General features: G+C 34.0%; 1 pseudogene; it reads right to left on the bottom strand.

The window, feature by feature from the left end:
• Nucleotides 1-207: 207 nt before the first annotated feature.
• Nucleotides 208-24,575, bottom strand: part of LOC116660605 — a 41,725-nt pseudogene continuing 17,357 nt past the window's right edge.

Raw genomic sequence — 24,575 nt, 5'->3', positions numbered from 1 at the left:
TTAATGGGTCTCAGAATTCTGTCAAAGATTTTTGGTCAAGTTGTTTCTATCAAAAAGTACTAATTTTAAAAATGGATTGCTTACCTGTGCACGCGTGCTCACACACACACACACATACACAAATCAAATTCCCAACAAAACAGTCTCCTTAACTTCTGAAGGTTTTATGATGCATTGTTTTTATTTGCCACTAATAACTATTAAACTTTAATGGCCAATTGACACAAGTAGTCCTGAGATTCTTCTTCCATAACTAAGACTGGCATAGCAGAGTTTACGGATAACATCCATTTTTGCCTTCTGAACTTTCTGAGCAGACTTGGTGACCTTGTTAGCTCTGGTAGCCTTCTTGTCTACTGCTTTGATGACACACACAGCCGCTGTCTGTCTCATGACATGACCAACAAAACAACCCAGAGGATAGTCAGAAAGGTTCTCAGCACAGGTGGGCATGCCAGGAACCACATCAGTGAAGCAGAATCACCAGATTTCAAGAATGGGGCCATCTTCCAGCTTCTTCCCAGAACAGTGATCAATATTCTTCTCCAACTCAGCAAACTTGCAAGGAATGTGAGCTGATAGTCCACTGCAGGAGCACAGAAGCACTAACCTAGGCTGAACGGTACTGGATAATCACCTGAGCTGTGAAGCCAGTTGCTTCAACTGATGAGTCATTTTTGCTGTTTCCAGCCATGCTGCCATGACGAACATCTTTGACATTGAAGCCCACAATGACCCCAGGGAAAGCTTTACCCAAAGTTCTGTGGTGCATGTTAACAGATTTTACTTCAGTTGTAACACTGATTGGAGCAAACATGACCACGATGCCAGATTTGAGAACACCAGTCTCTGCTTAGACCACAAGGACAATACCAATACAACCAATTTTGTAGATGTCCTGCAGGGACAGAGACAAGAAGACCTGAAATCATAAAACTCCTAGAAGAAAACACAGGCAATATGCTCTTTGACATTGGTCATAGCAATATTTTTAAAATATGTCTCCTTAGGCAAGGGAAACAGAAGCAAAAAAAAAAAAAAAAAAAAAAAAAAGACACTACATTAAACTCAAAAGCTTCTGCACAGCAAAGGGAACTACCAACAAAATGAAAAGACTGACTACTGAATGGGAGAAGATATTTGCAAATGATATATCTGACAAAAGGTTAATATCCAAATTAAATCAAAAACAACCTGATTAAATATAGGCAAAGGAACAGAATAAATATTTTTCCAAAGATGACACACTAATCATCATGGAAATGCAAACCAAAACCACAATGAGAGATCACCACGAACGTGTCAGAATGTCTATTTATCCAAAAGACAAAAATCAACAAGTGTTATTGAGGATCTGGTAAAAAGGGAACTCTCATGTACTGATAGTGGGAATATAAATTGTTGCAGCTGCTATGTAAAACACAAAATTGAAAATAGAGCTGCCATTTAATCCAGCAATTCCACTCCTGAGTATATATCTGAATAAAATAAAAACTTTGATTTGAAAAGCTGTGTGTACCCCTATGTTCATTGCAGCATTGTTTACAACCTAAGTGGCCGTCAGTAGATGGATAAATGGATAGATGGATAAGAATGGATAAAGATTTGGTATATATATTCAATGCAAGATTACTCAGCCATAAAAAGAATGAAAATTTGCCATTTGCAAAAAAATGTTAAGTCAAATCATTGTACTGTACACCTTAAGCATGTGTAGTGCTGCAGGTCAATTATGTCTCAATAAAACTGAAAGGTAAAAAAGACGAAATCCTTAAAAATAAGTAACAACATTTTGGAAGACTGTACACTGACAATGTAACAACACCGAGAAATTAAAGATCTAAATAAATGGAAAGACATTCCATGCTCGTCGACCAGAAGACCTAATATTAAGATAGTAGTACTCTGCCGATTGAGCAACAGATTCAATCTGATCTCTTTGAAAGTCCTAGTTGGATTTTTATACAGAAATGGACAAGGTGATCTCAAAATTCATATGGAAGTGCAAGGGACCCTGAATGGCCAAAACAATGGTAAATAAGAACAAATTTGGAGGACACATGCTTCCCAATTTAAAAACATACTATAAAGATACAGGAAGTAAGCAGGACAATGTGGATGAACATATAAATCAATGAGATATAATTAAAATTCTAGAAATAAACCCTTACATTTATAGTCAATTCATTTTTGACTAGGGTACCAAGACAATTTACTGGAGAAAAATAGTCTTTTTCAAATACGGTTTTGGAAGAACTGGAAATCCATATGCAAAAGAATTTAAGTTGACCTCTACATCATACCACATGAAATAATTAATTTAAATTAATAACCTAAATATAAGAGTTAAATTATAAAAATCTTAAAAGAAAACATAGATGAAAATCTTCTTGACCTTAGATTTGGCAATCATTTCCTGGATATGGTACCAGAAATACATGTGACAAAAGAAAAAAAAATAGATAAAATGGACTTCATCAAAATCAGAAGTTTGTACTTCAATGGACCCTATTAGTAAAGTGAAAAAACATACATATTGGAGAAAATATTTGCAAATGATGTGTCTGTTAAGGGACATATGTCCAGAATATGTAAAGTATTCCACAATTCAATAAAAAAAGAAAGAAATCTGCCGAAAATGGATAATTGCCTTGGATGCCTTGAATAGAAATCACTACATAAAGGATGTACAGATAGCCTGTGAGCACGTGAAAAGATGTTCAGCATCATTAGTCAGTAGGAGAATGCAAATCAAAACCATATGAAACACACTTCATACCCACTAGGATTGCTTAAAAGATAAAAATAAAAAAGGCTGTGAAATAACTAGAGGTCTCATCTATTACTGGTTGTATCGCAAAATTGTACAGCCACCTTGAAATACAATTTTTTCCCATACACAAAGCTTCACATACTTAATGTATACAATTTGATGAGTTTGCTCTATGCATATACAAGTCACACCATAGCCAAAATCACAGTAATAAATATCAATGATCTCCAAGTATTTAATTGATTTCCTTTACCTTTCTCCCCCCTTGGTAATAAGAACATGTAATGTGAGATTTATGCTCTTAAATTTTTAAGTGTACAGTACCATGTTGTTACCTATAGGCACTATGTTCTACTGCAGAGCTCTAGAACTTACTCATCTTGTATAGCTTTATACCCATTGAATAACTCTCTATTCCCCCCCACACCCCACCCCAGCCATGGAAAACATCATTCTATTTTCTGCTTCTGTAAGTTTGACTATTTGATGCCTCATATGAGTGCTGTCATGCAGTATGTGTCCTCTGTGACTGACCTATTTCATTTAGCATAATGTCTTCAGATTCATCCATGCTATTACAAGTAGTGGAACTTCCCTCTCTTTTAAGGATGAATAGTATTCCATTGCATGTATATACAACTTTTTTTAAATCCATTTGTTTGTTGATGGACATTTGGTTTGTTTCCGTATCTTGGCTATTGTGAATAATTCTGTAACAATGATGAGTGTGATCTCTCTTCATGATGCTGATTTCAAATCTTTTGGGTGTACACCAAAAAGGGGGGTTGCTGGATTATTGGTAGTTCTATTTTTATTTTTTGAGCAACCTCTATACTGTGTTCCTCAGCAGCTGCACCACCGTACATCCCCACCAACAGTGTGGAAGTGTTCCAGTTTCTCTAGACCACTCCACATTTGGTGAGGTATGAAGAAATTAATATACAATTTGCCCATGACTCAAATTGTTAAACACAGTTACCATATGATTCAGTAATTCCACACCATGGCTTATATTTGAAAAATGGAAAACTGATTGTCTTTTAACCAATGAATGGATAAACAAAATATGGTGTACTCATACAATGGGATTTTTTTCAAACAGAAAAAGGAATGGAGTTCTTAAATATGCGAAAACATGGGTGAACCATAAAATCATTATACTAAGTGAAAGAAGTCAGTCACAAAGGCCCATAAATTACATTTATATGAAATGTTCAAAACAGGTAAAATGTACACACAAAGTAGAATAGTTGTTCCCAGGGCCTGAGGGATGGGGAGTGGCTGATAAGGCGCAGAGGATTTTTTTTTTTTTTTTCAGAAAATGAACATGTGTTAAAAATTAATGGTAATGATGATGCAGCTCTGTGAATACTGTAAGAATCACTATATTGTACACTTTGAAAGGGTGGTATGTCAATCATAATGTTCTTAAAAATGTATTAGGCAATTTAGATGCTGTAAAGGAAATGTGCGGAGCGCAGCCAAGCTCTGTCAGCAGAACATGCACTTGGCTGAGTTATAAATACCTCCCTTGTAAACTAATGGGGTTTGTGTGTCATTTGTAACCACAGTCAAATGTGACAAAACCTGAGAAGTACACACTATTTCTTTTATTTTACAAAATAAAGAATATTTAACATTAAAGTCTCCATGTTACATGAAAAGAATGTTTATGAGTTCAGTATTATAAAGTTTCAACACTGCAAAATTCAAGACTCAAACCTATTTTGGGGACATTATGTTAGGCTCAAAGTTTTATCACTCTGAGGTGGAATTTTAATTTGATAGCTTTTCCATTTTTATTTTATTTTTGTGGGGCCTTTGATAATGTTTGATAAGCTGACAAGAGTTTAGGTAGGTCATTAGAGCTTCACTGTGCCGTCTGTACAATGGCTTATGGTAGCACGGAGAATAAATGTAAAAGTCACTAGACTATTTATTGTTATTTGGAGAGTTGGACCACTATTGTGTGTTGCTAATCATTGGCTGGAGTCCCCCAAAAGCCATGTGAAAACGTTGTGTCCTACATGACAGCAGAGTAACATAAAATAAAATTACATTTTATAAGTGATTTTCTATGGCTTTGTTACAATTGCATACTCATATTTTAAGGGACAGGTGAATTTACCACTTTCTGAAGTTTATTGATATTTCCCTTTTATCTTGAGTAAAATATAGTAGTAATATCCATTCTCTGCGTTATGATACACTTGTCTAGGGGTGCCAGGACATGGATAAAATTGGACTACAGTTCTTAAGACTTAGTGTTTTACTATAAATCAGTTTTGTGGCCATCTCTTCCTCAGATGTAAATGATATTAGCTGTGTTATATGGAATAAAGTAAACATTTTAAAAATAAAAAGAAGAATAGATATATATTTTTAAGTTTGACAAATATAGTCATTGAAGTACTGATATATTTTAATAGATATTTCCTAATATCCACTAAGCTTTTAAGAAATACTGTAATAAATACTAAAAATTCATATTGGCTGGATATTTAGCTACTACCTTAAAATGAGCATTCAACAATAAATTAGTGACTTGTTAGGGTTTGATAGTGATATGATTTTTAAACAAATACACAAACAAAGGTGAATCATTCTACTTCTTGCAAGCTTTTGCATCAAATTTTAATGAAATTTATGAGATTTTAGAGACGTATTTATCATATCTTAATATTCTCAAATATTTACATGAGTAAATTCTTGTGATACTTCTTAACTGAATGTAAAAAAAGAAATAAATTGATTTTGGTATGTCATTCATTCTTCCCTATTTCAAATAATACACTTGATGCAACGATCTCTTGGTTTTCAAATATGGAATTTACAGTAAGCAAATGTTATCACCTTATAATTTCAAGTAGTTATTCAAGAAAATATCAGTTATATACAGAAAGCAAATTTCAAATTAAAAAATATAATTCTGCTACTAAATAAATTTCGTAACTAGTAGATGGCAAATAGCAAATAGTTTTCATATTTTGTAAGCAGATAATAATTGGGGGTTAGTGATTAAAATATGACTTTTCAGTATTACAAAGTGAACAGAAATTGGGTAAATATTAGCATGAAAGAAAACCCTCTGCATCAAGAACAGTTCATAAAAACATATAACTAGCCAACCACTGACAAAATTATATTTCAGGTACTATGCTAATATTGTACAGATACAGATATGAAACACATTGTCTTTGACTTCAGAAAGTTATAACATTAATATGCTAAGTGTGTTTAAATGAGCTTAAGAGTTATATGAAAGAGATTTATAAGGGTTAATAAATTATAACATGCATCTAATTGTAACTCTTCAGAAAATTATGTAATGTGGTTGAGTTAATATAAATATTTATTTCTTATATATAATATAGAATATAAATACTGAAATATAAAGCATATAAATATGGAGGACTGAAAGCTGGGGTTTTCGCCTGACTTTGTCTTTACCCAGTATTCCTTTCTGATCTTTTGATTCATTATCTACATAAAGGAGATGCCTGAAATACTTAAGAAAGCATTCAGTACATTTAGTTCATTTTTCCTTGGTCACTTTCTGGCAATATAACACAAACTTTAATGGATTATAAGTCAGAATAAGGCTAATGATTATGTTGTGAGATGCTCACATCTAAAAGCATAAATTATACAATATCTTTCAAACTTAGACTCACAGTCAATATTATTGGCAAAAATTAATGGGAAAAAACATCTATTTCTAAGATGAACTGTGTCATCACTACTGACAGTATGATTAATGAGAAATGTCATACTTATCTAATTGTCTAATTTTTAAGGAAAATAGCGTAATTTAGGTATGACTTCTGGTTTAAGATTTGAACATTAAGCCCAGATTTTTTTTTCACTTATCCCGTGTAGATTATTTTTGATTGTCAAAGGAAATGTAGTTCGATGGATTTATAAGTTTAAGGTAGAAGCTTACCTGGTTTTGGAATAACTGGGAAACAACTGCTTCATACTTTAAAAAATTGCATTTTTCAGAAGAACCTGTCACAGGTGAAGACTATATAAAGCTTTGACTACAATGAACTAGAAATTCTAGAAAGGAAACACTTATATCACTCTTCTGTGTGATACACTTCAAGTATTTATTGCAAACCCCCGTCACTGATGTTGCAAATTTGCTCTGAAAAGTGTCTTCACTTTTTCAAATTGATGAATACCTCAAGCCCCAGATTCTTGCAAATTATTTGAAGGAAAACTCAGTTCTCATTAATTCTGTCTGCAGGATGAATTAAGGCAATGTTTCCATTATGTCATGATTGAGACACCTCGTAGAAGAGTTTTAGGAATTCCTTTGATTTAGTTTTCAGGGATAAGTTCTAGAAAATTACTTTGGAAAATTATAATATATATCTTTGCTTACTCCAAAAGAAGTGAGTAGATTATACGGATCATTATCTATTTATTTCCATCTACAACCAGTGATGGAGTGCACTTCTCCATTTCCAGCTGCGAAGACGAAGCATTTGGCAAAGGTTGAAATAGGAATGTCTAGGACTCATCAGCCCTGCCTTATTTTTCACGTTATTGTGTTGGCCAGTTAGCGGCACACAGCTAGACACACATAAAGATTGACTTCAAATGACCAAAGTAAACAAATAGTAAGAATAAAATATATTAAAACTTGTAATATGAACATTTCTTACTTTGACTGAATTTTCTATAATTTGTTTGAAAATTTAAATGACATAAATGAGATGTCATGTTTTAAAAACAGAGAAGTACCACTCATTTAGTTTCTAACAGGGGAGACTCAGTCACAGAATTCATATTAATAATGAGTTTTGTCTTCATATGGAAAGGACAGTCTAGCAATTTCTGTCTAAATTTATATGTCATCTCCTCTTTCTTGGCTCAGTTTTTGCTATTTGCCTTCACTCTAATTATCCACTCTCCTTTTTGATATCTCTGCAATTCCATTTCTCTTTAATTTCCTCTTCTAGACACCTAATGTTTCCTATTATCCTTCACATTCATTCCATGGGCCTTTAATCACCACTCATTATAAAAGCCTGTCAGGAAGTTGAGGAAACTAGTAATTTTTACAGCTTAAAAAACCTTTTGGACTCACTGAGTTACATCTGAGATAAATTTTCTCTTGTTATGTGAATGGATATAACTTATCCCTCTTGTTGAAAGTACTATTCTTAAAAAGAAATTAATTTTACCTTGGTGCAAGCTAATACTTTGAAAATGAATTACTTCCCTATATTGTGAAATATGAATTATAAGTAAAATATATGAATAGAGGATATATATTTACGCATATCTATAAATGGTAACTGTATACACATGTTTGTGGGTGTGTAAACAAAGTATTCACAATATAGGATTCTTTACACATAATATTCAAGTATATTATTTAGTGTGTTCATTATTAGTTTACTATATCTATATTGTGATTTCTCCAGAAAGATGAGAAATCTTTATGAATACCTGATGGACAAATGGAACTGCTCAAAAAATAATTGAATTATTTTCATTGAGAATGGAAGCATGGTTATTGAATCATTTTGATGTTTAATTCATCATATAATTTTAAGGAATAAACAAGTTATAAAGAACTTTAAATACAAATTACATTTATAAAATATAAAGCATTATAAAGAATGTTGATTCATTGCCAAATATGTGCATCAGAATCCACTGTAGACTTAAATTTCACTCAACTAAATTTAATTTCCTCTGAGTCTGTCCCAGATAGGTTTCAATCATTATGTTTTAAAAGACTTTATCAGGGAATATTTTTAATTTCACTAGTCAATTACCACTGACTTTAAGAAAAACAGAAGCCTAAACATAGAACATCAAGTTTTCTGTTTCTGCTCCTACATACCTTGGAATCTCATCTGTAAAAGAAAGTAGTTGATACTTGTCATATGTAATATGACTGCTATTATGAACAAATACAATATTGGGCATGAATAAAACTATATATGGACTAGGGAAATTGTATATAAATTTAGACTTTATTATTTAAGTAAGTTCAAAGAATTGGTATTGTTTTCAATATTTCTTACTGTCAATATTTGTAGAGGCAGATCACAAATGTATACTATGATATTTTATCCACAGTAGACACAACTCATTTAGCTGACGGAACATGAGCAATGAGCAATTCAGAATTTTCTATGGCTCTAACCACCTGGCATGGCTCTTTTAATGCAAAACAGGTGAATCACCAATCCTAACTATAAGGATAATACTTGTGTTCAGAAGCCGTAAATATCACATTTTTTATATTCTTAAATTTAAATTGAAATTACATGTAAAAAGATACTCATGCAAATAATCTCTGACATTATTATTACTTGAAGACTGTGCATGGCTGTAAAAGAAATAAGAATCCTTCTTAGTGTTGTATATTCTGCACTTGTCAACACGTTTAACGGTTTTAGTATGCAAAGCTAAGAAACTAACAACTTTTAAAAGCTTCAGAAATTATTTGAAGCTCAACTCAAATGATCACCCTTAGAGTTTTCTCCTATCGCATATTTTGACCGTTTTTTTGGAGTACCTCTCCTTTTCTGACTTCCGAGAACGTGCACCTTGGCCCACTTTTCATGTGGATTTACTAATTTGTTTGAAGGTATATATTTTTGTTGTCATGTAGGAACTTATACTAGCCTCCTCCTGGTAAATGACAGGTCCTGGCAGAGAACTGATGGCCCAAAGGTCAGCTATGAACACAAGTATGCTGGCTGGTCTAAGATATTGTGGTCTGGAATCACACACTTCTTAAAATGTAGCCACATTTATGGATAAAGTGACAGTAAAAGCATAAATATAATACTATATATAAATACTATGTATTTTATAGCTGATAAAATTCAAAGTATATGATTTGTCCATTTAATAAATTTAAAATTTGTTCTCTGTTTAGTCAGAGCACAAATTCGTCTTGGATACATAATAAGGTATAATGTGTTCACAATTCTAACACTCATTTCCTTCAGTTGCACAATCTACCAAATACATCTAACATCAAAATTAGAAAAAAATAGTAATTTATAAAGTACTGAAAAATATATGCAGTTGTATATAAAATTATATTAATAAAGTTCCATCAGGAGTCTAGAAGAACTACTTTTATCATATTTATTTATTAAAACACTCAATAATTAAGACATTTTGTTAAAACTCACAAATATTTCATAAAGCTTAAAGCTTCCATTCTGTTTAATTAAATCATCTTCAGCTAATTTTTCCAACACAGTAATTTATATATGATTCTTTAGCTCATGGACATAATCTTTTCATATTGAGGGCATTTATGACTAAATATAAAAACAGCAGATGAAGATAAATATTCTTCACAATATGTTCTCAATAATGAAAAGTTTAAAAAACAATTTAGTAATATAAAATTTAATTTTATAGGTATAATTTCTGGTTTATAGCTATCTATATTAATGACCAAATATATGGCATGAACTTGGCCTCTGAAAGTTGCAAGATCTTCCAATGGTCTATAAGAACAACTTTTTAATAGCCTAACAATGGAGACTGAGTGAGTGAACTATAAATTTCACAAAATAAAGTGCTGTGTGTTTGGCTCTATAATGTGTATATACAAGTATATATATGAGTGTAATTATACACATGACTTTTGTTCATGAACATATATAAAATAATATACTGATGTTCATAAATTTGATGGCAGACATATCAAATTTCCCATAATACCTGAAATCATATTTATGTTCATGTAGCAGCAAAGAGCTCTGTGTATACTTAGGAAATTGTAAAGAAAAGGAAATATGTTTTCAAAATAAACATACAGGCAGAGAAAGAATAAAAGAAGAATGCATTTAGGAAGTAAAATATATCTAGGGAAATTTATCTTTTTATTGTTTCTATCATCTGCTTTCCTAAAGTTATTTTAGGAAAGTAATCATAGATATTAATAGAAACTACATTCATGTTTTCTTTGGGTATTTATTTTACTAATTGTTTTCTTCACACATTCCACATTCCTGGTTTCTCCTATTTCTGACTTGGTCCTGGGCTCCCTTGTTTCCTTTCTCTGCATTTTAAAATGTAATTTATTGTATCTGTAGCTATGCACTTCCAGTTTCATAATGAAAATCAATTTGAAAATATAACACACTATATTAAAATTTCCTCCACAGCTTTTAAAAGGGTATCTCTACCTATATTTTCATGATATTGGATGGGTGTTGTTAGTAATACACTTTCAAAAATGCAATTTAAGAATTTAATCACTATCATACTTTGTCAATTGCTGAAAAAACAATCTAATGCATAGGGATCTGGAAAAACTGATCCTACTGAAGTTCATTTACATACTGATGCAATCTCCTGTACTCGCTTGCTAGAGCTGCCAAAACAAAATCCTGCAGTCTGTGTGGCTTCAACAACAGCAGTATGTATGTATTTCACCATTCTGGAAGCTGGAAGTCTAAGATCAAGGTGACCTCAGGCTTGGTTACTGAGGCCTCTCTCCTTGGCTTGCAGATGGCTGTCTTGTCACTATTTCCTCACATGTTCTGTGTGTTTTCCGTGTTTAACCTATTCTTCTTCTAAGGACATCGGCCATATTGGATTAGGGCTGACCCACATGACCTCATTTTACCTTAATTACCTCTTTAAAGGTCCTGTCTCCAAATAGAGTCACAATCTAAGGTACAAGGGGTTAGGACTTCTACATATGACTTTGGGTGGGGGGCACAATTCAGCCTACATCTACATTTGTAAATACAAACAGGGATAGACCATTATTCAGCTATTAAGATCTTAAATATACTAGTGGTTTAAATCTTGTCATCAGATAATAAAAACATATTTTCTTAATAATAGTAATCATCTCTTGAGGATATAGATTGTTTTTTATTCCAAATATATCACTGACTTCTTTCAGATTTTCTGACATATATAAAGTATTCAATAAATGATGGTTTGAATGTATGGCTAATTGATAGAATTGAGTCATCACCAAATGAGTCATCTCCTGAGGTAACAAATGAAAAATACACAAATTGTACTAATTTTACCGTGCTATTACAATAAAGATACTAGTATACTTATGTGTGTGTTAATAAATCTACCAGTAAGTGGTAGGAGTGTTTTAACCTTTCTACCAATGAAAACCTAGTTCAAATTTATTTCCTTCAGGAATCTAAGTCAGTCCTACTCTGCTTACTTCAGTCTCACGGCATTAATTCAGCACTTGTGAACTGAGCTTAAACCACATGGTTGCTCTCATCTGCTGACATGCTATGTAAAAACAGTACTGAAATCCAGATGTGGAAATGTTTTGTCTGTGCAAATTAATTTGTATGACCATCAAGGCCAGAGGCTGCACTTTTTATTTCCCCCGTATAACACCTAAATAGGTTTTCTAGACACAATAGTAACCCAATAAATTTCCTGCTAACTAATGCATCACCCATTCATGAGCCCCCAGTTGATACTTTTTTGTCTTTTGCTGCCTGCAAGTTGAAGTGTACATTTCAATTAGAGCCCCACTTACTGCAAAGACAGATTTGTCACAGAAACCAGAGTAAGCAATTTGTCATGTTGTTTTCATGAAGCCATAAAATAGTATTTCAGACTCAAAGTGATATTTGGGGATTATTATGCCACATCCCGAAATTCATAAAATGCAATATATGTATGCATAACGGATGAGGTGCATTTCAGGAATGAAAATGATTGCAGTACACAGAGCTTGTAAATCAATTTGTGAAGCACTTCAGGATGAAAGGAGCTATACAATAAATATAACTTGTGGAAGGGTACATATTTGTTGTGTAAATACAGTCTCCTCTGCCTAGAAGTTTTTAACCCCATAACAGTCTCCAAGACAGATTTTTAAAACCTCCTTTCTTTAACGTAATTTGAACACATGTTTTTGATAGAAAATGATTCTTAACAGGGCAGACGCTGATTTCCTGAATTTTACTTCTGGTCTCGCCAAACCATGATTTAACTGCACTATGTTCCTTGTCTCTAGAGTTTCTTCTTATCAAGTACTGATTTTTATTTCCTGACTTGTAATTTCAACCCCTATGGTTGGCCTCACCTCAACAAGTAATTTTTATTTTCCCTGTTTTACATGTGAAGAAGTTAAATATAATTATATTTATATAACATACATATCTATACACATGTATGTATACATGCCATATTTACAAGTGTATGTCCAAAACGTAAAAACTAAAAGTAACTTATGTTTAGAATTTACTGTTTGTATTTGTAAGTATGAACACTCCTCAGCAAGGATTTCTCCAGAAATTGGGTGCGTGCCTGTCTCAGAAGTTTAGAGCTCTGACCTGGTGAGAAGGAGGTGGTCACAAATGGCTGCCCTGAAGTAACAGTGGTGAAGACACCCCGAAAGTAGAACTGGATGTTAGCTGGTAAAGACAGACAAAGGTGGCACTGAGGATCTGCAGAAGTTCATATCATAGCATAATTGTTAGATGCTAAAACAGACAAGGATTTCTCTTGAAACAGTGATACTGAAGTACAATAAAAAAGGGAAGATGTGGGAAGCCAGTGAGGGATCAGGTAAATTAGGGGAAGCAAAAATTGTAAAGAAACAGTGACGCTGTTGTACTGATTCAGATTTTTCTTTAATAAAATTGAAAAGTCATCTCTATAGATTTTAGGCTTGTTTACATGTGCGTTTTCACAAGATCTCACTTGTTGAAGGATGTATTGGAAGGAGGAAGGACAGATACAGGGAAAAAAATTGTTGCTATTGTGGTATTTCAGGAGAAACAAGGGTATTTCTACTAAAGGTGAAGGAAAATGGAAGGTTTCACGAAATGTTTATAAGGTGAAATTTATATGATTTTGGAAGTCATTAGTTATTTTTGGGGAGTGGATAGTGAGGGGAAAGAAAGTTACCATGGTGGACTCCTTTGTACAAGTGGATTTTACATCTTTGTATGTTGATGCTCCTTACTAAAATGAGTATTGCTGGAGTAGGACCATGTCTGGGTTCAACACGGACCTTTTTAACTTAAGGTGTTTGCATGACATTCATGAGATATGAGTCATCAAAATATATATGTTGGGAGAACAGAGGCAAAGCATAGCCTATTACAATTAGGGTATGGATAAATGATCATTAAAGTCATTAGTGTCTACGAGGGAAAGAGAATTCTAGTGAAAAAAAGTTGAAAATGACTGACCAAAGACCTGTTATTAAGGTAAAGAAAAGAGTCTTTTGAGAAAGATTCATTATTGATTACAAGTGTCAGGTACTATTGGGGGGGTCACTAAACTAAGATCTATTAAGTGCCACTTCCGTTAAAAGATGAGGGTTCTTATGCTCGAAGGCATAAATTTAAGTTCAGAATTTACTCCAGATCTTGTGAAAAGGCTGAATACATTTAATGTTTGCTTTCTTCCCTTTTACAACTAATTTGTATTACTGTCACCACAAAACATTTCTTGTTTAGAGATAAATCATACAAGCGACAAGTAGTATCAAAATTATTTTATTATCTCAAACATTTTTCTCATTAATCGGGACTCTAAATCACTGTAACAACAACTCCCAAAATCTCAACCAAGCAACAACCAAAAAACAAACAAACAAACAAACAAAATAAAAACAGAAAAGCAAAGAAAGAAAACAAGAAATCCTGAATCCTACTTTGCATTTTTATGCTTACTAAATATGTATGTGATTATTTTAAGGACAAGATTAACACGATAATGAAAAAGAGAAAGAAGGTATGTGAGATGATTTATGAATATCTAAAGAGAGTCATTGCCTCTATCTGAAGTGACTATGGAAATACCAAGAATAAGGGATTTAAAATAGGTCATGAAAAATTAGTAAGAACTCTATAAATTGAAATGGAAGTGAGGAAAGTCATCACCAGGGGCAGAACCAATAACCAGAACTGGGATGTAAAGTAGAGGAAAATATGAATTTTTGCACAGTAAATATTCCATTTTGAGTGTAACCTGTTTAAAAAGAGGTAGAAGAAAATATGGTTGTGCCTGAGTGTGGAAGACAGTGCAATGCTGGGCTAAAATGACGTGGCTGGTGTACCAAGTTGTGACTGGTCTGGAAAACACATATTACAGGTGCCAAATGAGGGAATGAGGTACCCACAGGAGCGTGGGAGGAGCTGTGAGAGAAGTTCGCAGAGGGCTGGGTAGAGTGCCATAGGGACAATCACTGAACATCAGTGACATCCGGTGACATCAGTGCAGGCAGGAAAGCTAGAGAGTTTAGAAGAGCATGGAGAGGGGTCATCTGGTAAGCAAACTGGGACAACTAGGTGGAATTTGGGGAGCTCTGTGAAATCTACCTTGACTGTGACAGCAGTCCTTGGGGCGACGAACGGGGACCATCGTGTCTGAGTAAGCAGCTGTGTGTGAGTGTGAGCGACCACCGCTTCTTCTTTACTTCCACCTTGCAATTTACACGTGACTTTATCTCATTGGCAAACCACAGGGGAGTAGGATTTCAGAAAACATAGGCACCAGTCTTCTGCGGGAGTGCTGGAGCCAGGTTGACAAAAATCAGGACGTATGAAACATGTGTCTGTGCCTGGTTTATAGTCCTCGCTCAAACCAATCCTGTTATGAATGAGGTGCTTGAAAGTTATATGCATAACAATGAAAGGAACAAGCGGAACTTCAGGGCAGGTAATGTGGCAACACTTTTTAAGCCTTATTTGAAATGTGGAGAACAGAGAATAAGAAACAATTTTCACTTTTAACAAATGGAGAACTAAAATGGGGATAAAATAGAAAGACTGGAACAGAGTATTCAAAGGCCGCTACCAGGAAGCACTGGAAATGTATATTGCACATACGTTTTTTCACACACTCTTTATCAGATGCTTTATTTTGTGTCAGGTTTATACGAGTATATATATGTTATATAGTAATTTAAACTATGCTAGCAATAGGACAGGATTTCTGAATGCATTTGGGACATAACACAGTGCACAGTCATCAATACAGTTTTACAAATATTTACAGCTCTGTTTTTCCAGGCTAATGGAAAAATTGAACTCTCCAGCACTCTTCAGAGTTTGTGGTAACCATGGGAATTGCTTTAGTCAATGTCCTTTAAACAAAATGTGCTCCTTACATGCTGAAACTTGAAGGACCAGAGTGCTTTTTATTATATTTTCTGCCCGCTGCTGTAGTGACAGGAGATCTGTCATATGGCTTAGCAGAGTCCCTCAGTTGACCCACACGGGACTTATAACATGAGCAAGAGATAAACTGACTTTTTGCTGTTCACTGAGATTGAGCAGTTGTTTGAGTCTACAGTAAAAGTTAGCCCATCCCAACTAATGCATCGATGTTGAAAGAGGGGCCAGGTTTAAATCCTTTCTCGGTACATTTTCGTGTGTGTGACTGCTGGGAATTCTGTACACTCTGAGTCGGTTCTCTAAGAAGTGTTATTATTGGTCACAATACACACCTAATACACACAAAACACTTAGTATAGAAGACATTCAATAAAATGTATGTATCATTAGTAGAAATTGGTATATAGTATAGCATTAGACTTGTTCACTCAATAAAACTGGTTGTGAAAGCAAAGATCATGTTAAGAGTGTAAACACATACTTCTATGAACAGTGATATATCCTTTAGAAATCTGGAAAGGGTTTAAGAAAAAAAGAAAAATCTATTGTTTCCCTGAAACTTTGGTTTTCCAAAAACAAAGATTAGCATTCCTTTCATTCATATTCACTTTTGAAATGAAACATGGAAATTCAATGAAACAAAGTGTAATAACTGTTTTCTCTTCTAGAGTTGTTATCAGCGTCCAGGGTGAGTGACACATCGTGAATAACACATTGAATCATTAGCACATGAAAGCAGCTTTCCTTCTGCTGTGTTTTGCCAAACGTCTGAGGTCTTTGATTTGAACTAAACGACATTTGGGCATGCTGATACTTCACAAAGGATTAGCCTAATGTGGAGAACCTAATCTTCTATCATTTGGGACATTTTGTATTAATTCAAATACTTAGAAAACAAATCTGTAAGTGAATGTTATGCAAAAAATGTTGCAGCTCCAATCTGCTTCTCTCATCCTTAAAATAGTGAGTTTTATTATGATCCATTTTAGATGAGGGATTTTTTTTTGTCACAAACAATTTCATGGTTAGATACACATTTTGTTCAAAATTACACGGAAAATCCAGAAGGAAACACATGTTCCACGTAGAAAATTCCACCAAGAAAGAACACTGGGAAACGTCAGCCTATGTCACTTGTACCCAGGGATGCATTTATTTGTTCTTTTATTCAGCCAATATACTGCATTCCAACAGCATCTAGGAATATGCAGATGACTAGGACAGAGGACCTTCCCTTAGTTATTTCATATTCTCTTAGAGATGCAGTCAGGTAAGTAAATTACTGTAACTTAATACTGGACATGTTCAGCTGAGCCAGGTAGTGTAAGACATGGGTGCTCAGACAGAAGTGGCAGACTGAGTTGTCTAACAAAGCCACACAGAGAATTTAACCTCTTAGCTGGATCTTACGTTCAGGCAGAGGAGAAAGAAATAAGAGACAGAGAAACACAGAAAGAGGAAAGCATATCTTTGGCAAAGGAGCAGCAAATGAAATGTAAACACATGTAAAGAAGAAAACAAAATGTGCTGGAAACTGAAAAACATTTATTTCAGTTGATAAGTTAGGTATATTTGTTTGAGATTTGAGAAGACAGAAGTTCTAATTTGAGGGCCAGGCAAAAAGTGATCTTGGATGCTTTGCCAAGAATTGACTTTTTGTGTGTGGGAGTGGGTAATGAAGTAACAATACACTTTTTTAAGTGTTAAAGTTAGATTAGATAGGGTTTTTAGAAAAATCATCTTGTACAAAGGCTAGCAACATTATATGTAGCATTATGGGATAACTACCGTACAGAATGTATTTTACGGAAAAAAGCACAAATATTTAAAATTTCTAATCAATAAATGTAAACAATACTATCTTAAATAATTACCTTTTATCATGTATGTGTGAATAAATGTTCATAACAGTGAGCTTGGCATTGATATATCAAAAATTAACCTTGAGTATTTTCAATGAAAATAATTTTTAAAGAAGTTTCCACATTTCTAGAATCTGAAAGGAAAAATATTCAAATGAGTAAATGACTGTTAATGCTTGAAATCTGAGTAAATTAAATGGAAGTTAATATAGAAAACTACTATCTGGAGCATAAATTTTGGATAAAGTTTCTGAATGATCAAGACTTCATTAGGATCATTAAGGCTTGAAAACATAATGTTTATATCACTATGCAATTATTTATTTGAATATATCTACTTTTTTTAACTATAAAAAATGCTAGAGAAATGTTCTATATCTCACTTAGAATTGTGTTAACATGGGTGTGAAATACAAATCTGTCACGTTATATAATTTAGATTTGACTATTTTCTTTTACATCAGGCAAATATCAATAAACATGAAAAGTATCCATAAGAAAAAATTAAATGCAATGAAGGGCAAAAAAATTAAGCAAGAACACTGGAATAAATACGTACAAGTAAAATTGGCTCACCTATTAATTCTGAAACACTCAAACTTTGTAATCATTGCCTTTTTTTCTTTATTGGCCTATATATATATCAGATAAATCATGTCTAAGTATTTTTCCTTCAGTGTGTAAAAACTGTTATGAAATGTTATAAGAATACCAGAAGGAAAAGAAAAAAAAAGTAGGTTAGCAATTAGTCCACTACTTGTCCAAAAAAAAAAAAAAAAAACAAAACAGGAAAGGAGTATAATTAAACAGAGAGTGAGTATTCCATATTTGATGGATAAAACTCTGTGTTTTGCACAATATTTGGAATGAAACAGTCGAATGAAAAACATGAATTAACAGAAGGAAGAAGTTAGAGGGAAAATAGCTTAAAAAACATACGACAGATTGTACTGTAGGAGAGGGAAAAGGGAAACAACAGTGAGGCTCAAGGCTGAAAGTAGAAGATAGACAACACCACTTAGGCAATAACAGTGTAGCCAGGAGGTACAGGAGCTCGCACAGAGCCAGTGCAGGGCTGGGGACGGGTACAAGAAGCAGGGAGGGAGGAGTAGAGAGAAAGGAGGAGGGGAGGGCGGAGCACTTTATTCAGTAATTAGAGGACTTCATATAGGTATTTTGACAAGCAGGATATACGATGCTCTTCAAACTTAAATGAGACTAATTTAATGCAGGTGATTACCACAGCCAATTTGAAGTGGAAATTAAAGAAGAATTGTTAGGTTTTTTTTTTTTTTTTTTTTTTTAGGACCACCGGTAATAAGAAAGTGACATAAACTGTATCCATTCCTTCACATCCTGCACAGTCTGTATATGAGGGAGGTTATAAATTGGCAGATTAAAGGTCTTTTGCTTTCAATTTATGTGAGAGAATGAGTAGATGATAAACTGTCTCGAAGCGTACAGTTCGTTGTAGAATAATAAAAATGAGCATCATTATAATAACAACAATAAAAATGAACGCTGTGGCACACGGTTCCTCCGGAGCACACATGCACCCTGGCAGTTTCTCTCTTCAGCACACACCAAGTGTCTTTCAGCTTAGTGAGATTTAAGTAACGAGGGTAGCAAATCTAGTAGATAATTTCCCAGTTTCCCGTTCTACTACTGGACGATTCTGGGAAGCATGATGTAAGTTTCTCAGAGGTCTTGTGAAGTGGAACTCCTTTCGATTACAACATTTCCTGTTGGTCGTTTCTCATTCCTTGTTTCACACTCCTTACTCCCTCATTCCTGTTTCCTATGATCTCCTCCTCAATAAAATTCCTACTCAAAAGCCTCTTTAAGATTTTTGGTGGGAGGAACTCAAATTAAGACATAATTATTATTTTCTTTTACATGTAGAACACACAGAAGTCAGATAGATTAAGTGATTTACCCAAGTTCGTTCAGTTCAGTAGTGGCAAACCCGGTCTACTGTTAACTAAGAACATAATCACAAGTCTGCAAGACCAGTGAGAGGCATGGGACAAGGGATGAAATAGATGCAAAAATAGAGACCTCTCTCCCTGTTGGCTGCTCACAGTGAGGAATGATATAACCAACATTTTTGTATCTGTTGGATCTATTGGATCTAGGCCACCATAGACAGGAGGGTACCAGCTGGAAAACAAATTGGGCAGGGCAGAGGGGTTGTTTGTAAATGCTCATGTCCGATGGGATCTCAGCAGAAAAAGCCATCAGGGCCAGTATTTGAAGCCAGATATTGCTGACAGTAATCTATGCTCTCAATTAATAAGCATCCTCATTCACCTTACCTGAAAGACAATGACTTAATCTCTTCTATAAACTCTGTAAGCTTCCACGTATTTGATTCTATAGCCTCTTCTCAATGAACTTCTATCAAAAGAACTATCATTAAATACAGTATTTTGCAAAACGATGGAAGACAATCATTTTGGAAAGCATTTATTATCAAATATTCAAGAACCTCACAATTTTTTACATAGATTGCATTGCAGCCGTTTCTGTCAGGTGATATAAATGTCCTTTTACTTTTACCTCATTGAGCATGGCTTATTTCTGAGTATATATCTTAGAGGTTTTCTAGGATGGTTTCTATAGCAGTTACTATTATGTAAATAAATGTTAACAAAATAACTTTTATTGGAGAGTTTATTTCAATACTAAGGCAGTATAAGTTCTCTGTTTAAGAGGGCCTTTGTAGGGGGAACAGTATAGCTCAGTGGTAGAGCACGTGCTTAGCATGCACGAAGTTCTGGGTTCAATCCCCAGTACCTCCATTTAAAAATAAATAAATCAGTAAATAAATAAATCAACCAACCAACCTAATTACCTCCCCCCCCCGAAAAAAAAACAAGATTAAAAAATTTAAAAAAAAAACAACTCTTTAAAGAAAAAAAAAAGAGGGCCTTTGATCACTCTATAAAATACTATACAAGAGAAAGCTTCTGAAACCAACAGTTTCTGTTCATTTAATTACAGTTCTGTTAATTTAATCACCTCAGTAGGGGATGTGTTACTTGGTGGGTGATATTTTCTTCACACCATGAGATGCACATTCACAGTGCTTGTCTCTATTAACTTAATTAAGAAATTACAATTACAAAAAGAGCTATCCATTGAACATTTATTTGAACACAGGGAGAAAAGTAATGGGAAGTAAGCATGTATGATGAGAAATTATTGTCTGTGTGAACCTTTCTGGTAACAAAATCAGCAGCTGGTATTTTAGTTATTGTTCAAGGGCTTTCTTATTGTCTCTCACGTTCTGCAAATCAGTCCCTGAAATTTTTTTTTAAACGTCTATGTGCAAATGAACTGTAGCTTTAAGAGTTTTAAAGGGATATGACAAACATGTATGAAGAACCACCTTTTACATTCCTTTGTTCCTAGAGAAGGGGGTTAAGACTATGTTTATTGAATAAGTGACATCTGCCTAATTCCATTGTGCTGAATTTCTTCGCTATTTGGGGGAAAAAACAAATCTAGTGTGTTCTTTCAAACGAGAAAAGTTATGTGTTTATTTTTCATAGCAGCCATTCAGCAATACATCCCTGAAGGCAAATCTGCAAAAATATCCAGATGTTAGTCAAACTCTACCCTGAAATGTTCGTGCTAAACTATTGCATCAAAGCAGAACAGGGAGAAGTACTTATTTTGATTTTTATTACGACTTTTAGAATAAAAGTAATTTATTCAAGAGGACAGGAAGAGTTAATCCACACACTTAAAAAGCAAATCATTTTGAATATAAAGGTAAAATGCAAGTTTTTCAAGAGAATAGCTATTTTTCACCACAGCCTTAGCCCCCATATTCCTTTAGAATCATCCGCATCATATAGTGCATTACATTGTGCTATAGAGGACTGTTTATTTAGAATTCCTCTTATTTCACCTCTTAAAACTCTCCTGTCCATGCGGGAAGATCACCGCTCTTTTATGAGATCTGTAGTGTCTCTTTACGGACTGTAATAGGAATCATGCAGTTTGTAGCCTTTCCAGACTGGCTTATTTTACTTAGCAATAGGCATTTCAGATTCATTCATATCTTTTTGCTGCTTGATAGCTCATTAATAATTCATTGTACAATACAAATAAGAACTCACTGCACAATAAAAATACGTTGTGCAAATGTACTAGTTTGTTCACTTACTGAAAAACTTCTTGGTTGCTTCTAGTTTTTGTTGATTATGAAAAAATTCTTTAACTATTTTGGGTGCAGATTTTTTGTGTGGCCATAAATTAAAAAATCACTTAGGTAAATATCTCAAAATACAATTGCTAGGCCATATGATAAAAATTAGTAAGAAACTGCCAAATTGCCTTCCAGAGTTGCTGTTCCAGTTTGCATTTCCACCAGCAGTGAATGTGATTTCTCTCGGTCTGCATTCTCAACAGCAGTTGAGGTTGTCAGGTATGAGGGCATTAACCACTCTAATAATCGTGTAGTGATAGCTCATTATTGTTTTATTTTGAAATTTTCTCATGGCAAATAATAATCCATATCTTTTACTATACTTACCATCTATATTATATTTGGTTCATTTTAAATTTTTTTAAATTTATTATTGGTTTTTAAAACATTGTGTATTTTTGATATATGTTCTTATTCAGATATGTATTTTGCAAATATATTTTCCTCAATCTGTGCCTTGTCTTTAATAGTGATATTTGCAAGCAGAAGTTTTTAGTCTTAATAAACGTAAAAGCACCAATTCATTTTTCATGGCTTGTGTCATCAATCCCAAAGTTATACAGATTTTGTCCCATCTTTTCTTCTAGGAGCTTTATCATTTTGGATTTTACAATTAAGTATTTGATCATTTTTAATTATTTTCTGTGAAAATGTAAGATCCTTGTCTAGATGTTTTTTTTTCACGTATGAACATCCAAACTTTCTACTACCATTTACTGAAAAGAATATCCAGTATCGTCGAATTGCCTTTGATCTTTTGTCAAAGCACAATTGTTGCTATTTATATGGGGCTCTTTCTGGGCCTCTGTTGTGTTCCATTGAATTATGTGTCTGTTCTTTGTCCAGTAAAATTCTGGACTGACCACAGTAGTTTTAAAGTAAGTCTTAAAATCAGTCAGTGTGAGTCCTCCAACTTTGTTCCTGTCTTCAATATTTTGATGGCTACTCTAGGTCTTTTGACTTTCCTTACAAACTGTAGAATAAGTTTGTCAATATCTACAAAATATCTTTCTGGAATTTTAATTGGAATTACATTGAATCTGTAGATCAAGTTGGAATGAACTGACTTCTTGATAATGTTGAATCCTTTAATCCATAAACATGGAAGACCTCTCCATTTCTTTAGACAATTTTAAGTTTTTAAATCAGAATTTCATCCATTTCCATATGTATAGTTTGTATATATTTTGTATATTTGTACTTAAATATTTCTTTTTCTTGGTGCTATTGAAAATGATTTTTTTTTAACATTTCACATTCCATCTGTCCATTGTTTGTGTTTAGGGAATTAATTTATGTTTTATATTAACCTTGTTTTATGCGACCTTGCTATTAGTTCCAACATTTTTTGGTAATTTTTTGGAATTTTCTATATAGACAATCATGTCACCTGTGAATTTTTTGTAAAAGTTTCTGTCTTTTACTGTAAAACCTCCTTCTTTTCCTTGCATTCTTGCACTGGATAGGACTGCCAGTACAATGTTGAATAAGACTGGTGAGAGGGATATCCTGGTCCTTTCTCTGTCTTAGGGGAATAGCATCCTTTGATATTATCATATGCTTTTCCTACATTAGCCTGTTAATGTGGTAGATTACATTGATCAAATTCTTCACAATGAACCAACCTCACATTCCTGGAGTAAGTCCCACTCAGTCATGTTGTAAAATTTTTTTTAGACATTGTTAGATTTGATATGTGTATTACACCTTTGGATATTATCCCACAATTATTCAATGTACTGGGTTTTTAGTGTTTTTCTTTGCATTTCAGTTTGGGAGTTTCTATTGTCCTCTCATGAAGCTCACTAATTTTTTTTGTTGGCCGTGTGCAGTACTGCTAAGCTCGTCAAAGGCATTTTTTCATTCTGTTGCAGAGTTTTTGATTTCCAGCATTTTTTTTTTATTTCTTTACACATCTGTGGTTACATTACTCATTGGTTACTGCATGTAGTCAACATGCATTAGAGTCCTTAACATATCAACCGCATTTATTTCAAATTCCCTGCGGGATAATGCTAACACCTGCGCTGTGCCTTAGTCCTGTTCCGATGTAGGCTTTGTCTATTTGGACCCTTTCTCCTTACCTGTACCTTGCTTTCTAATTTTTGGTTAGAAGGTGGGCTACTGTATCAGGTAATAGGAAATTAGTTCAGTCGGCCTGTAGTGTGAGGTTTTATGTTAATCTGGCAACGTGTTTGATTCATTTAAATGTTTGCTGTAGCCATAGTTTCCATAGTCTTTATATTTCTTTAATGTCCTTGTTTTAATCTCTCCTCTTAACTATGGGCTTCTCTAAGTATTCCTCCTCAGAAACAGGCTGTGCCTTTCAGCCGTTATCATGTGGGAGCCTGCAGATGAGATGGTAAATTGTAGGGGAGGAGTGTGACCTATAATACTATGATTAATTCTCAGGCTTGTAATGGGTCTGTGTCTCTGGGCTGCTATCGTCCTCCCTAAGTTTTCCTGCAGTCACGTGGCTCCTGCCTTCCATCCCCCTCACGTGAGGCAGGAAGTCTGGAACGTGCTGGAGCGTGGAGATATGTCTCCCAGAGCTGAAATCAGGTTTTGGTCCTTTCCTTGGCAAGCAGGCTTTTGTTACGGAGGGAGCC

The sequence above is a fragment of the Camelus ferus genome, chromosome 30 (assembly GCF_009834535.1).
Source record: "Camelus ferus isolate YT-003-E chromosome 30, BCGSAC_Cfer_1.0, whole genome shotgun sequence".
Lineage (NCBI taxonomy): Eukaryota > Metazoa > Chordata > Mammalia > Artiodactyla > Camelidae > Camelus > Camelus ferus.
Note: the sequence above shows the minus strand (reverse complement) of the source record. Positions and strands in the feature narration are given on the sequence as shown.